This window comes from Camelus bactrianus, chromosome 4, assembly GCF_048773025.1.
Source record: "Camelus bactrianus isolate YW-2024 breed Bactrian camel chromosome 4, ASM4877302v1, whole genome shotgun sequence".
NCBI lineage: Eukaryota > Metazoa > Chordata > Mammalia > Artiodactyla > Camelidae > Camelus > Camelus bactrianus.
Genome location: NC_133542.1, coordinates 10,400,460 through 10,416,232, shown reverse-complemented (window position 1 = coordinate 10,416,232; position 15,773 = coordinate 10,400,460). Strand labels below are relative to the sequence as shown.

Sequence of the window (15,773 nt, the reverse complement as noted above, 5' to 3'; positions counted from 1 at the left end):
GGAAGGTTGATAAGCTCCGCTGGTGGTAGTCAGGGCACACACACTAGAGAGGCAGAAGAATGAATTCTTCTTATTTCCATCCAATCTGTTTTTCTTTTCACTCTAATACAACATGCCAAGCGCTCCTATTATGGTAATTCACTGTAATATGTATGAAGAGATGACCCTGACACCAGGCAAAGCAAAGAATGTGTCTTTTTCTCAGATAATTGAAAAACAGACACCATCATTTTCTTTAGAAATGAACCATTAGATTGTCTACACAGCACAGTGACTAGTGGAATCCTTAAGGAACAATGCCACCTGTATTTATATATTTCTGGACAGGTACAGCTGATGGTATAAACTCATTTCATGGGATTGCCAGAACAGCTGCAGGAAAGAGATAAAGACATTTTATCATTTTAATTTGCTATCACCTAAACATAACGGCAACGTAACAAAATTGCCTGGGATTATTGCAAATAATCTGTCATCAGAATTGATGGTGTTCACCAAAGTAGTTTCATTAGCAAACTTCAGTCTGTTCTTGGGCTTGGAAATAAAAATCTACTTTACGCCATATGAAAATGCCCTTGGTTCTTCCTATACTGATAAATAACAATAGCATTAACTGCAGCAAAACTGATTTGGGATAAAGAATGTTATTCAGCTGAAAATCTAATAATTATCCTGGAAAGGTGTATCAAAACAAAGTCCATCCAGATTGCCTGACTTAATAGAATTACTACTTAAAGCCACATTTATATCTAGGTTTTAAAAGCATCTTAATTCTTATTCACTGAAACAAAACTGTTTATGTGATTCTTAGCATTTGTTAAAAGCCAACAACCTTGATAAACTCAATAAAGAAAGACATGTATTCCCAGAGCCTTGTGATCAGTTCGAAGCCAGATCATTTTTTGTGTTGAATTTCATAATAAACAAATACCTTAAGTGGTCAGAGACAGAGTTATCAGTCATTATGGCAACATAAAAATTGGGATAACTCCATCAGGGGCTTACACTGGGTCCAGGGATTGGGGGGAGATTATTGGTTTGTGTTTCTCATTAAGGGGAGAAGAATTGTTGCTGACATAGATCTAAGGACCTAAGACATACACGCCCTCTTTCGTACCCATTGGAGAAGCTGTAGCTCTCCTATGAGAGTATTTCCCTGCTCATCCACAGATGGGTTATTGCTTCTTCCTTGAAATGCCAATGGCCCTTACTATTTGTACAACTCAGTTAAACATAGGTCATCATCTGTTTTCATAGTCACAGAGCTGAGAAAGATTTTTGGGAGAAGGGCAACTGGAAATAACATCACTGGGGATTAAGTGCCAGACATTGCTCAGAGAGCTAACGTTGGGGGAATGCTGGGAACTGAGAACATTTTCCTTTGACCCCAAAACCTCTCCATAATATTGTTGTTTTCATCAAACACCCAGATAGGAGTGTAAGTAATCTGAAATCAGGGATGTAGTTTTACCTATTTCTGTGCACCCAGCACTATCTGCTCAGCCATGCTTATATAAAACCATTCAGTAGAGATTTGTAAACCACAGTTTACAACTAAAAGAAATGTTGCTAAAAAGTTGTACTTGGGGAATTTGACTTCGCAGCATTTTAGACTTCAAGGGACATTCAAACTCATCCCATTCAATTCCTTTATTTTACTTTTAGTTAGTATTTATTATATAAAAGTAACATAAGCACATAGTTTTAAAAGTCAAGTTATAAAAGTTTATAGCAAAATATGAAATATGCCCTTCATTCCAAACCAGTGGTTCTCAACCAGTGATAATTCTGCCACCCAGGAGGCATTAGGCCATGTCAAGAGACATTTTTGATTGTCACTATTTGGGGAGAGGGGTTGCTGTTAGCATCTGGGGCTGAGAGGCGGGGATACTGCTAAGTGTACTAAAATACACAGGACACATGCCCACAACCCATTTCAAAGAGCACCAAGACTTGATCAGACAAAGGGAGAAGCTGAATAAAGGATCCAGACTAAACTTCCAGGAGTTCTGCAGCTGCCCCACCTTTAAAACCACACTTATGACTCATTAGTTGCAAATTATCTGCTGCGATCAACTTTTAGATAATTTTCATATAGGGTGTAAGGTATGGATCAAATTTTATTTTATTTTTTTGTCAATGGGATTTCAATTGTTCCTGCAGGATTTGATAAGAATACTATCTCCACTGAATTGCCTATGCATACTCTGTAAAAATCTATTTCAAGTATAAGTGGGGGTCTATTTTGTGCCTCTCTATTCTGTTGCAGATCCATTGATGTATTAGTCCATTTTTACACTGATACCATATTGCCTTGATGATTGTAGGTTTACACTAAGTCTTGACATCAAGGAGCATTTAGTTCCTGAACTTTGCTCCTTTTCAAAGCTATTTTGGTGACTCAGTTGTTTAGATTTTCTTAGAAATTTCCTATACATTCTAGAATAAGCTAAATATCTACTAGAATTATGACTAGAATTTTATTACACCTATATATCAATCTGGAAAAGATTGATATCTTCATAATATTGGGTCATTACACTCATGAACACAGTGCATCTTTATTTAGAGCTGCTTAATTTCTCTCGGTACCCTTTTGTAATTTTCACTGTACAAGTTTCTGATATCTTTTTGCAGACTTACTCCTATGTATTTTATACATTGTCCCTACTTGTTTGTAGCTAGTGTAGAAATGAAACTGATTTTGCATACTAATCACCAGCCTGAAGCATTGTTAAATATACTTACTAGCCTTTTTTTTTTTTTTTTAATCTGTGAAATTTCCTATGTAGGTCATCATGTCTTCTGTGAATAAGACTATTCTACTTCTTCCTTTGCAATCTGGATGCTTTTTATTTTTTTTTTTTCTTGCCATATTTCACTGGCTAGAACATCTAATCCAATGTGGACTGGAATTAGCAAAAGTAGACATCCTTTATTTGCTTCTGATCTTAAGATGAAACCGTTCAGACTTTCACCGTTAAATAGGTTAGTTGCAGGGTTTGTTTTGAAGATGCTCTTTATCAGTTTAAAGATGATCTTTTTGATGTCCAATTTTCTGAGTGGCTAATTCAAAAACAAATCTTGGATTTTGTCAAACGTTTTTTCTGAATTTAGTGTGATAGTTGTATGGTTTTTCTTTTTCAGTTGTTCTTATGATATTGGATCAGATTAATTTTGCGATATGAAAACAACTTTGTAATTCTGTGATAAATTTCACTTGGCCATGATTTATTATCCTTTGTATATGTTATAGTTATTACTACATTTGATTTATTAAAATATTTTTTGAGTTTTTTGTATATACACTTATGAGAGTTACTAGTCTATAGATTTCTTGTCATCTCTTCCGCTTGTTTTGATACCTGGGTAATGCTGGTTTCATTGAGTAATTTGGGAAGTGTTCTCTCTTCTTCAGTTTTGCATAAGAGTTTCCATCTAATTGGTATTTCTTCCTTAAATGTTTGGTAAAATTCACTAGTGAAGATATTGAGTCTGGAACTTCCTTTCTGTGGAGATATTTACCTAAAAATTCAATTTATTTATAGATAAAGTCCTATTAGTTTATCTATTTCTTCTTGAATGAGCTTTGGCCATTGCTGTCTTTCAAAGAATTTCACCTGGATTAATTCCACAGAATTTCATTTCTATCTCCCCTGGGTTCTCTCTCCTTGAACAATAGCCTAGAACCTTCTCAAGGCAGTAAACTTGGGGAACTGTAAGACCATGTTCACTGCCTTTCATTATCTGACCTCAATGTCATGAAAGCTGTTATTTTATATGTTTTGTCTGCTTTTCTTTTTGTGGTTTTGTTTCAGGTAGGTAGGTAAATCCAACCCTTGTTACTCCATCTTGCCTAGAATGGGAAAGTCACAATTAACTCTGAAATACATCAAAACTTAGAAGACTGATGGATTTATGGGTATGTGATTAATCAAGTTAATAACAGAATACAGATGGTAGGTATTTGACTATTCACTTAAAATTATTTTAGTTTTTCTTTATTTTTGCTAAATTTCATAATAAAATATTAAAGTTACCAAGTCAATATTATAAGAATTACATTAATCATGCAAATCAAATTGATAGGAATTAGTATTTATTCTTTCAACTAAGGTATACAGTATTTAGCCTAATCTTAATAAAGTCTATTATTTAAGTTTCATAAAACTTATGTTAGCAAAACTTTTTTCTTCTATTTGTCTTCATTTTATTTTGATCTTTGGAATGTTTTGTGACAGTACCCATTTGTCTACCTTTCATACTTCCAATGAGTTTCACTAGAGTTCCAATGAACTTTATTGAATCTCACGTACAAAATGTAATTTAAAAAAGGCACTAAATATAACATTGTATGGAAGTTGGTTATCAAGCTGAGTCAAGTTAAAGTTTAGAAGGTTTAAATTAATGGAACCAACATTTGAACGATACTCCAAACTAGGAAGTTAGAGTCATCCTTGCTTCTATCATTTAGTCACCAAATTCTGTAGGCTGCAATTCCCAAATAACACTAAAATCTGTCATTTCACATCTATGTCCATTAGAGATATCTTGACTTGGACCTTTGTTGCTTCTCAACTGAGTGATTTCAATAGGATCTGATATGTGATGCGTCCTCTTCCAAATAAAATTCAAGGCTTTTCATGGCTTCAGGATTTTCATCTTGACTTGCTTTAATCAGTGCATCAAACATCATCAATTCAATGTCACAGTACAGCAGTCTCCGACCTGCCCCCAAGCCCAGGAAGAGTCGGCTATTCTGTCACCTGCATTTCCATACCACTGAATATTCCTTTCTTATAGCCCTTGCATTACTGTATTATGCACATTGTTCCTGTCTCTTCTGAAGAGCAACCATGAGGTTTATCACTTCTCTCAATTCAGAGGATTTGGTAAATGCCTGGCACAGATAGTCAGTGTTTGATTAACTGAATTGAGTTCCAGACTGTTGGCAGTATCTTAAATATCTCAGTTCACTCCACCCAACAGGAGTGGAGCACATGACTGGAAATGACATGCTGGGCCCCTGTCACTCACTTCCACTTCCATCCCCAGCCAGGAGACGCAAGTGCAAAGCTGTGTGAAATTTAAAAAAATCATAGTCCAGAGACTTTAGGTGTATGAGCCATTTCATTATTTTTATCCCAACAACCTTATCAACATGATTTTAACAAGGAAATGATTCAGTCAAATTAAAAAGAACAGGGAGGAAAAAAGTTGTTAGTGAATTATTCCAGGAGTAGAAACTGGAAGATATTCTTTGTGGGTTTTCTTGGAAGATATTCTTCAAACTCTCATTGACTGAAAATATTAAAATTTTGATTACTCTGCCAAAATGTTTGCCATGGTTGCACATCTACTTAAGTTATTTTGTTTACAAACATCTCTGATGCTACAAGACCTCATCCAATATAAAATGTACAGATTTTCTTTAGAAAAATTGCTTTTTTAAACCAACACTACACCCCAGTTGTTATGAATTTCTTGAAAACATCACAATATTATTAATATTATAAAACCTGAAAAGTTATTTTTAAAGACAGTCTTAAAAATTCCCTTTTGCATTGCTCAAGTAGTTCATTCACATCTTAAATCCAACTTTGAAGCAGTTTTTTCACATAATACTATTTCATATGGATTTTAATTTTTCCCTAGTTTTCTTAATAATCCCGTGAATGAGTGAACACCATTTGAGTTAACATCTTTTGCTTTTATCATAAATTATTTGATTATGTAATGAAACTATTTCATTCAAATAACAAAACTCCACTAATTTCTTTCTTTTAAAAATATTTAGGTTTTTTCCTTAGGATATATTCTTACAAATTATTATATTGAAGGACATGATCATTTACATGGCTTGATGTATTTTTCCAAGTCTGTTGAAATGACTGATACCAAATTATTCTGACTCTAAAAAACCTGGAAAGATCATACACTCTGGTCACCTCTCCTAACACTCCACAAAAGGGCAGAGCCTTTGACATATTCAAGGAAAAAAAGAGCCTGAGAGGGACTCCACGCCCGCCATCTCTTTCCCCAGTTCTGATGCTCATACCACCACTTTTGCTGCAACAGGGTTGCAGTTCCATTACTGAAGTTCTCCAAGGGTGCAGGCAAGCAAAATCTTAAGAGCTGTGTCCTACAGTGTATCCCCTTCCTGGTGCTCTAAGGACCCTTTTCTGTTTGTGACTGTTCACAACTCCAGGAGATACAGGTGTCCCAGCAAAGAGGTATGGAAGACAGAACAAGTAAGTGAATAAAATTTAAAATAGGTCTTCAAAATGTGGTTATTCTTCAACTTTGATATCTCTACTCAGTCCACCTCCTCTTATTTTTAGATGTATCTCCAATAATTGCTTTAGGAATTGTGACTAAGGTTTTAGCTGTTGTCAATGGGAGAGAGCGAATGGAGTGTACTTATTCCTTTGCAATTAAAAACTTACTGATAGGGCACCAGTGAGTAGGGCTTGACTCTCCTCGTCCCCTTCTCCCCACCTCTCCCTTTCCTTTGTCTCTCGTCGACAGGACTCTGGGATAGCAACAGAGCTAAAATCCAACTGGCAAGTGGAAAGAATTCTCTGTAGGAAACATGTGTGTGAATTTCAGTTGGGTGCTTTTCGCCCCTGAGTTTCCTTCAAATATACCAATTCCCTTGCTCTTCTCGCCTTCTGACAGTAAAGGGACTTGCCATCAGCCATCTTCTGCTTTTTCTTTTAACTGAAGTATAGTTGGTTTACAACGTTGTGTTAGTCTCTGGTGCACAGCATAGTGATTTAGTTATATATTCACACAAACATATTCATTTTCAGATTCTCTTTCATTACAGGTTATTACAAGACACTGAATATAGTTTCCGGTGCTATACAACAGGACCTTGTTGTTTATCTACTTTATGTGTACTGGTTAGTATCTGCAAATCCTAAACTCCCAATTTATCCCTCTACCCCACCTCTGGTAACTGTAAATTTGTTTTCTATGTCTGTGGGTCTGTTTCTGTTTTGAAAATAAGTTCATTTGTGTCATTTTTTTAAGATTCCACATGTTAAGTGATGTCATATGGTATCTGTATCTTTCTGGTTTACTTCCTTTAGAATGACAATTTCCAGGTCCATCCATGTTGCTGCAATGGCATTATTTTATTCTTTTTATGGCTGAGTAGTATTCCATTGTATAAATATACCACAACTTCTTTACCCAGTCATCTGTTGATGGACATTTAGGTTGCTTTTATGTCTTGGCTATTGTAAACTAGCACTGCTATGAACATTGGGGTGCATGTATCTTGTTGAATTAGAGTTTTCTCTGGATATATGCCCAGGAGTGGGGTTGCTGGATCATATGTAGTCTATTTTTAGTTTTTTGGCAGTTTTCTGATTTACATTTAACCCACCACTCATATTTCTTTTCTCTAATCACATTTCAGATAGCAGGTGACTTTCTGTTTAATGGACACCTCATGTACATCTAATTCAGAAAGATAATAATATTATGAAAGAGTTCTATGTCAGAGCTCTGGGGAAAAAGAAGCACTTGGCATGGGTCCCAATGTTCCCACTAATTCTGCAATGTCCTCAGGCTAGTTACCTGACCTATCTGGGCCTCAGTAACTTCACTTGCCAAACTTAGTGAATGGACACTGATTTTCCAGGCATTATGTTGGAGGAGAGAAGAACACCAGCTTTGGGGCCAGGAAGGCTGAGAAACTGTCTCTGCTCTGGCCTAGGTAAATAAACTGAGATAAATGTACACTGAAATTCCAGGTCACCATTAAAGAGGTGACATAGATCTCTGTGCCTTAAATGGAAAGAACTTCAAGATGTTAAGTAACAAGGAGTAGAGCAATATGAATGACATTTTACTTATTAGATACACATTATCAATAAAAAATATATATTATCCATGTTGTGGCTACTGTATATAGTGCTGCTAAGGAAGCAACCTAAGTGTCCATCAGTAGATGACTGGATAAAGAAGCTGTGGTATATTTATACAATGGAATAGTACTCAGCCATAAAAAGGAATAAAATAATGCCATTTGCAGCAGCACGGATGCTACATTCTAAGTGAAGTAATCCAGAAAGAGAATATCATATGATATCAGTCATATGTGGAAACTAAAAAAAAAAAAAAAAAAAGGAGACTATGAACTCATCTACAAAACAGAAATAGACTCACATAATAAACATTCTTATGGTTAAAAGGGCAAGGGGGTGGGAAGGGATAATTTTGGGAGTTTGAGATTTGTAAATGTTAGCCACTATATATAAAAAAGATTTTTAAAAATTTCTTCTGTATGAAACAGGGAACTATGTTCAATATCTTATAATAACCTTTAATGAAAAAGAATATGAAAACAAATATATGTATGTATATGCACTGGGACATTGTGCTGTACACCAGAAATTGACACAGTGTAACAGACTGTATTTCAATTAAAAGGTTGACTTTGACCATATTAAACTAAGGAAGTAGATTTAAAAATTACAAGAAAGCAGGCAAATGTAAAGCATAAATTTGGAAAACATTTTGCCCAATGTATGGCACATAAATTACAAAAAAAAAAAAACTCTTACCAAATTAATCAGAAAAAAATGGAAATAACTAGTGAAAACACTGTAAAAATCCTATAGTGGGAAAAATGTTTTGGTAACCGAACTACTTAGGGGTGATAAGGGATTTATAAATTTGACCATGTAAGATACATCTTTAAATTTGATGGGGCAAATTCAAGCACAAAACAAATGAATAAACAAAGATTCTGCCATTAACAATGTCAAGATCATTTGCAATTAATTTCAGGTACACACACTCAACAAGATTTTCAACCCAGTAGAAAATCATATAAAAGTATAAAGGTAACATACAAGAATAAATGTAAATGCTTAATAAGACAATAAATATTGTCAACCTTGTTAATCATTAATGAATAAATTAGCTATTTTTTTTTCAACTTTTAAGTCTGGCAAAGATTTAAATAATAAAAATCAGCATTAGAGGGAGTGCAAATTGGTATATTTTTTGGACAGCAAATTTTTAATAGCTGCAAAAATTTCTGCTTATCTTTCAACCACCAGTTCCAATTCAAGGAATTCTTAAAAAAAAATGCTTGTGTTTGCAGATATGTGTTTAAAAATATTTACTGCAGAATTTTTACAGTTCTGCTCCTAGGAACAACTTATAATTCAAAATCTAAAATTATTTTCTGATTTTAAAAAGTTTATATTGTACATATATCATGCAGAACCATCGCAAGCATTTGATGAGCATTTGGTGACCAAATAACACGAATATTTCTGCAACAGAGCCTGTGCATATTCACACTAGGTAGAGTAAATACAGACCATAAATAATGCCGAGTTCTGGTCATGTTTTGACATCGAACGAATTCAGTTAAGCTTAGATATGATTTTCAAATTAGTGGGGAGACATTTTCAATTTCAAGTGATTTTGGGGGTTTTAGAATTACAAACAAGGTATCATGGACCTGTATTAGAAAAAAAATCTGAAAACTAAAATATGTTCATCAAATTATTATCTTCAATTATGGCTCTTTTTAACATGCATACTAAGCAAGATTTTTTAAAAGTGATAGAATCAACCTTTAAAATATAAATGCCAAGATATATGATAAAATGAAATAAACAGGTTTCAGAGTACTAGTGTTATCCATTTCTTCTGTAAAGCAAGATTTCTGGTGACATTTCCTCTTCTTTTAAACAGATAATTGGAATGTAAGACTTAAAGTCAACTGAGAGGACACACAGATTCTATAGTTTTCCAGCACATTTTTTTGAGCCTCAATTTTTCTTAATAACTATCATCTATTCTTCCTAGAGGTAACAAAACGTATTAGAATGGATCAAGATGAACCTGAATGCCCAATGCTGGGTGACAGTGGGGACAAGGAGGGTTCCAGGGTATCATCCCCATGAACACAGAACGAGTCAGATGTCAAGGATAAATGTAAACTTAGCCACACCTGAAAATGCCACCTGCGCACAGGGCTACCGTCTGAACGAATCTAGAGATCATCTGTGATTTGAAAAGCACAGGGCATTGGAACTCACGTCAACAGTACACGTTCAAATTCCCTGAGACATAAAGAACCCTGCAAATCAAGAAGAAAACACTAAACACTCTTTAGAAACAAGTCAAAAAACATGAAGATTCACGTACAAAAGATGTGAGCAATTCTTAAATATTTTTCAATTGTCTTTTTCCTCCATGTTTCATTCTAAATAGTTTCTATGGCTACGTCTTGAAGGTCACATCAGAGCTCTAACCTCATTCATGATAAAACACGTGCCACTTAAAACTACAGGAGAACTCTCACTTCCAACCAGGATGCAGTAACTAGAAACAGATTTACCCTCCCACCTGAAACAACCAAAAAAGACAAAGCATAGTGTGAAAAAACAAGACACTGGGCATCACACAACAAAGGACAGTGGCCAGTGATGAAGGTGCAACTTTTGGTAGCCCCATCTTACTGCTTTGGGAGAGCTTCTAAGCTGCTATGCTGGGAGGAGGAACCAGGCTGGAACCCAGCAGACAGCGTGCATAGAAGAGATGAACTATGTAACCAGAGGCCCAGGTGGCTAGAACTTTCAGGAGAGTCTGAGAGAGAAGGGAGTGGCACAAGGAGAGAACAGAAAACTGCGGAGACCTCCCCCCTGGTAGTTATTTCCTCGCATGCACTTTAATGTATCTTCATTCCTCTGTGAGTCAGACAGCACTTTTACTCTGGCTGTTTCTGAGATTTTTCTTCTCTTTATCACTGGTTTTGAATAATTTGATTTTGATTTAACATGGTGTAGGGTTTTTTTTTAATGTTTCTTATGCTTGAGCTTCATTGATTTTATTTTTTTTGGCTCTGTTGGTTTATATTATTTCATCAAATTTTGAAAAACTTTGACTATGATTTCTCCAAATATTTGTTTCGTCTCCCTGTCATTCCACTTTTAGGGCTTCTATTACTCATATTTTCAACTGCTTGAAGTCGTCCCGCAGCTCACTGATGCTGTTTTTTTGTTTATATTTTGGTGGATTTTCTTTCTTTCTCTGAGTTCCATTTTAGAGAGTTTCTACTTCCAGTCTTTAATTACTCTTTTTCTTTTCTGATCAATGTCTTACCTGCCATTAATCACATCTGGTGAAATTTTCCTATCACACACTATTTTTCATCTCTAGAATTCCCATTTAGTTATTTTATAAATCTCCTAAGCCTCTTAAATTCCAAACATATGAAAGTGTTAATAACTGTTTATTGTCCTTGTCTGTTAATTCCAACATGTGTGTCAGTTCTGAGTCAGTTTTAATTGATTGATTTTTCTTATCATATGGGTTGTATTTTCTTGCTTATTTGTATATCTGGTAATTTTGTATTGGATGCCTGATACAGTGAATTTTACTTGGTTGGGTGCTAGATATTTTTGCATTCTCATAAATATTCTTGAGCTTTGTTCTGAAATGTGGTTTGATCCTTTTGGGTCTTGCTTTCAAGATTCATTTGATGGGACCAGAGCAGTGCTCAGATGGGCTAATTATTTCCCATTGTAGTTCCTTCTGTGTTCTTTATCAAATGTGACTATAAGATTTTTACGACTAATGGAAACAGACAGTATTCCTGGTGCTCAGTGAGTACAGGAAATTGTTTCCCCTAATCCTTCAGAAAGTTTTTTTTCCCCCCTGGCCCTGGGTATTTCTCAAATGTACTTAAATGTTCTGAAAGGAAAGTAAGAATTGATAATCTAGAATTCTATAATAAGCAAAAATCTCTCTCAAAAACAAAGGTGAAATCCTTTTCCCAAAATGCAGAAGCTGAAAGAATTCAGCAGCAGCAGACTCTCATAATAGAAATGTTAAAAGAAGTACTTCAGGCAGGAGGAGAGGGATTATTGACATAAATACAGATCCACACAAAGAAATGAAGAGTGTAAGGGCAAATACATGTATAAATATATAAAAATGTCCTCATTTACAAAGTCTAATTAACATATAATTGACTGTTTCAAACAAAAATCATAACAATGTAGTGTGATATTTGTAGCCTACATAAAAGCAAAATGAATCAACAATAGCAAAAAGATTGGGAGGAGACATATGAAAGCTCATTATTGCAAGATTCTTTTACTGTATGTAAAGTGACATAATACCACATGAAAGCAGACAGATACATACAGTTTACATAACTGTAAATGGAAAAGCAGCCACCTAGAATATAAAGAGGTACGGCTATTGAGCCCATCAAGGAGATCAAATCATAAAACATCTGATTAATCCTAAACAAGGCATAAAATATAAAAGATAAAAATAAGAAGAATTGGGGCAATTAAAAATTGCCTATAGGACAGATTTATAGAAAATCATACTAAAAATCACATTAAATCTAAATGGCCTAAATACCACAATTAAAAAGCAGAGATTGTCAGATTAATTACAAAGTAAGGTGCAAATATATGCTGCCTACAGAAAAAGAATTTTAAATACAAGGTACAAGCAGGTTAAAAAGTTAAAGAATGAAAAAGATATATATATATATATATATATATATATATATATATATATATATATATATATATATATATATACACACCATACTCACATTAATCCAAATAAATCTGGAATGGACATATTAATATCATAAAAATTATTTCAAAGCAATAAATACTATCAAGAAACTTTTTAAAGGTAATTTTATAATGTAAATCAATTATTTTTTCAAGAAGACATGGTAATACTATTTAGGCACCCAATAATAGACCTTTAAAATACACAATAGAATTTTAAGGGCAAATTCACAGTTCTAATTGGAGACTTCAATACCCCTCTACCAATAATCAACCAAAAAACAGATACAAGATCAGTAAAAGGTAGAAATTTCAATTATACAATTAGCCAACTTGATCCAATTTGTTTTTATACAACATTCCTCCCAAGAGCAGAACACATATTACTCTTAAATACACAAGAAACATATAACAAGACAGACTATATTTTGGACCATAAAACAAGTCTCAACAGGTGTTCAAAGGATGCAAGCCATGCATAGTATGCATTCTAACCACAAAAAGAAATCAGAAATGAAAATAAAAATATTTCAGGAAATCCCTTAGTATTTTGAAACTAACTAACACTTTTATTAATAAATCATATATTAAGAATAAGTCAAAAGAGATTTTAAAAATAATTTTCAATTAAAATAAAATTTTTAAGGTATTAAGTTTCATAGGATGCTGCAAAGCTGTACTCAAGAGGAAATTTACAGCACTGAACCCCCTTAATTATAAAAGAAGAAAGTTCTCAAGTTCATGGTCTAAGCTTCTACATTAAGAAACTGGGAAAACAGGAGGTGCCAAGATGGCAGAGAGATTCACAGCTTGCTCTCTCATATAAATACACCAACAATTACATCTACAAACCCACTGAATTCCACAGAAAACCTACTGAACTCTGGCAGAGTATCTCACTTTGAAATACAAGAGGATTCTCACAAAATCAATAAACAATAAGATTATACTGTATAGCACAGGGAACTATATTCAATATCTTGTAGTAACTTACAGTGAAAAATAATATGAAAATATGAAAACGAATATATGTATGTATATTCATGACTGGGACATTGTGCTGTACACCAGAAACTGACACTACATTGTGAATTGACTATACTTTAATAAACATATATATATATACACACACAAAAAGAAACAAGGAAAACATGAGAATATTAAAACCAAAGTAATCAGAAGAAAAGAAATACTATCAAGAGAGAACTGAATGAAAGAGAAAATAGAAAACAATTTTAAAAAGCAATGAAATGAATAAAGCAATGAACTTTCATTAATAAATGCAGAAACATAAATGAATCTCAAAATAATAATAGTGAGTAAAAGAAGCTGTGCCAAAAAAAAAAATAGACAAACTTTATGATTCCATTTATATAGAATGGAATGTGAGCAATTACATACAGTGACAGACAGCAGATCAGTGGCTGCCTGGGTGTGGGGCGAGAGAAAAAAGGATTATTAAGAGGCATGAGCAAACCTTTGGGGGTGTGATACATTGATTACTTTGATCATGGTGGTGGTTTCATGGTCACATACATATGTCACAGCTATCCAAATGTACACTTCAAATATGTGCACTTTATTATATGTCAGTTCTTAATAAAGCTGTTATCAGGAGCCAAAACTACACTGAAGATCATGTGACAGATGGCACGTGTAAAAGATTATTTTACACAAGGTATTAAAACGATAAATTCAATGCAAGCTAAATGTCTAGACAAAGGGACTCATTATGCTCCTCTAACTCTGTAAACAGAAAACAAAAAATCTTTATATGTGACTATAAAACATTCTCCATGATATATTATTAAAAACACACAAACACAGGCACATATACACACACCTCAAAAACATGAAATGTACAAATGCAAAGCAGTATATTTTATGTTTCTATTTTTGGTGCTGAAAAAAAGGATAGACAGAGCATTTACCATCTCTGGAAAGTACACATAAGAAACTAAAAGTATTAGTTACCATCAGCAAGATGACATTGGTGTCTGGAAGATGGGAGTGAGAACAGATTTTTTTTTTTTAAACACAGTTGATCCTTGAACAATGCAGGTTTTGGGTTTTTTCAGCAATAAATACTACATTATTGCACAATCAGAGGCTAGTTGAATTGGCAGATGAGGAACCATGAATATAGAGAAACTGCATATACACAGGTCCCTTTAAATTACATAGGATATTCAACTGCCCTGGGGGCAAGAGTCCTTTATCCACCCATTGTTCAGGGTCCTTCAATCTTTGATCATCTTGATCCTTCAATCTTTGCAACATGAAATCTCTTACCTATTTAAATGGATTTTAAAGATCCCTGGCAATAATGTATCATACTTATTAAAAATTAGTCAAGCTGTGGAATCAGACAGCTTGTACCAACTATGTGACTTTGAGCAACTAAAACTCTTAATTTTCTTAAAAATGTATCACAGATAATGATAGAGTCTTCTTCTAGGACCTTTATGAATAATAAATGAACACTTACAACAGTACCTGCCACTATAACAAACAAGCAATTTTTTTTAATTGAAATACAGTTGATGTACAACATTATGTTAGTTTCAGGTGTATTACATGATGACTTGATATTTGCATATATTGTGAAATGATCACCAGGATAGTGTAGTAACCATCTGTCACCATACAAGTCACTACAATATTATTGCTTATATTCCTTATGCTGCAAATTATATCCCCGTGACTTACTGAATATATAACTGGAGATCTGTACCTCTTAATCCCCTTCACCTATTTTGTCCACTCTCCCACCCGCCTTTCTTCTGGCAACCACCCATTGGTTCCCTGTATCTATGAGTATGTTTTCATTTTGTTTTGCTTGTTTCATTTTTCAGATGGCACATATAAATGAGATTATGCAGACTTTGCCCTTCTCTGTCAGACTTACTTCATTAAGCATAATACCCTCAAGATCCATCCATTTTATCTCAAATGGCAAGATTTTATTTTTGTTTTTTATGGCTGAATAATACTCCATTGTATACATATACTACATCTTTTTTATCTGTGTATCTATAAATGAACACACGTTAATTCCGTATGCTAGCTATTATGAATGATGCAGCAGTGAATATAGGAATGTACATATCTTTTTAAATTAGTGTTTTATTTTCTTCAGGTAAATACTCAGAAGTAGAATTGCTGGATTAGATAGTTAGATAGTAATTCTATATTTAATTT

General features: G+C 34.0%; 1 long non-coding RNA gene across 5 annotated transcripts in view; it reads right to left on the bottom strand.

Annotated features, from left to right (window-relative positions):
• Nucleotides 1-15,773, bottom strand: part of LOC141577436 (uncharacterized) — a 686,006-nt gene that overhangs the window by 293,855 nt on the left and 376,378 nt on the right. The window lies entirely within an intron of this gene.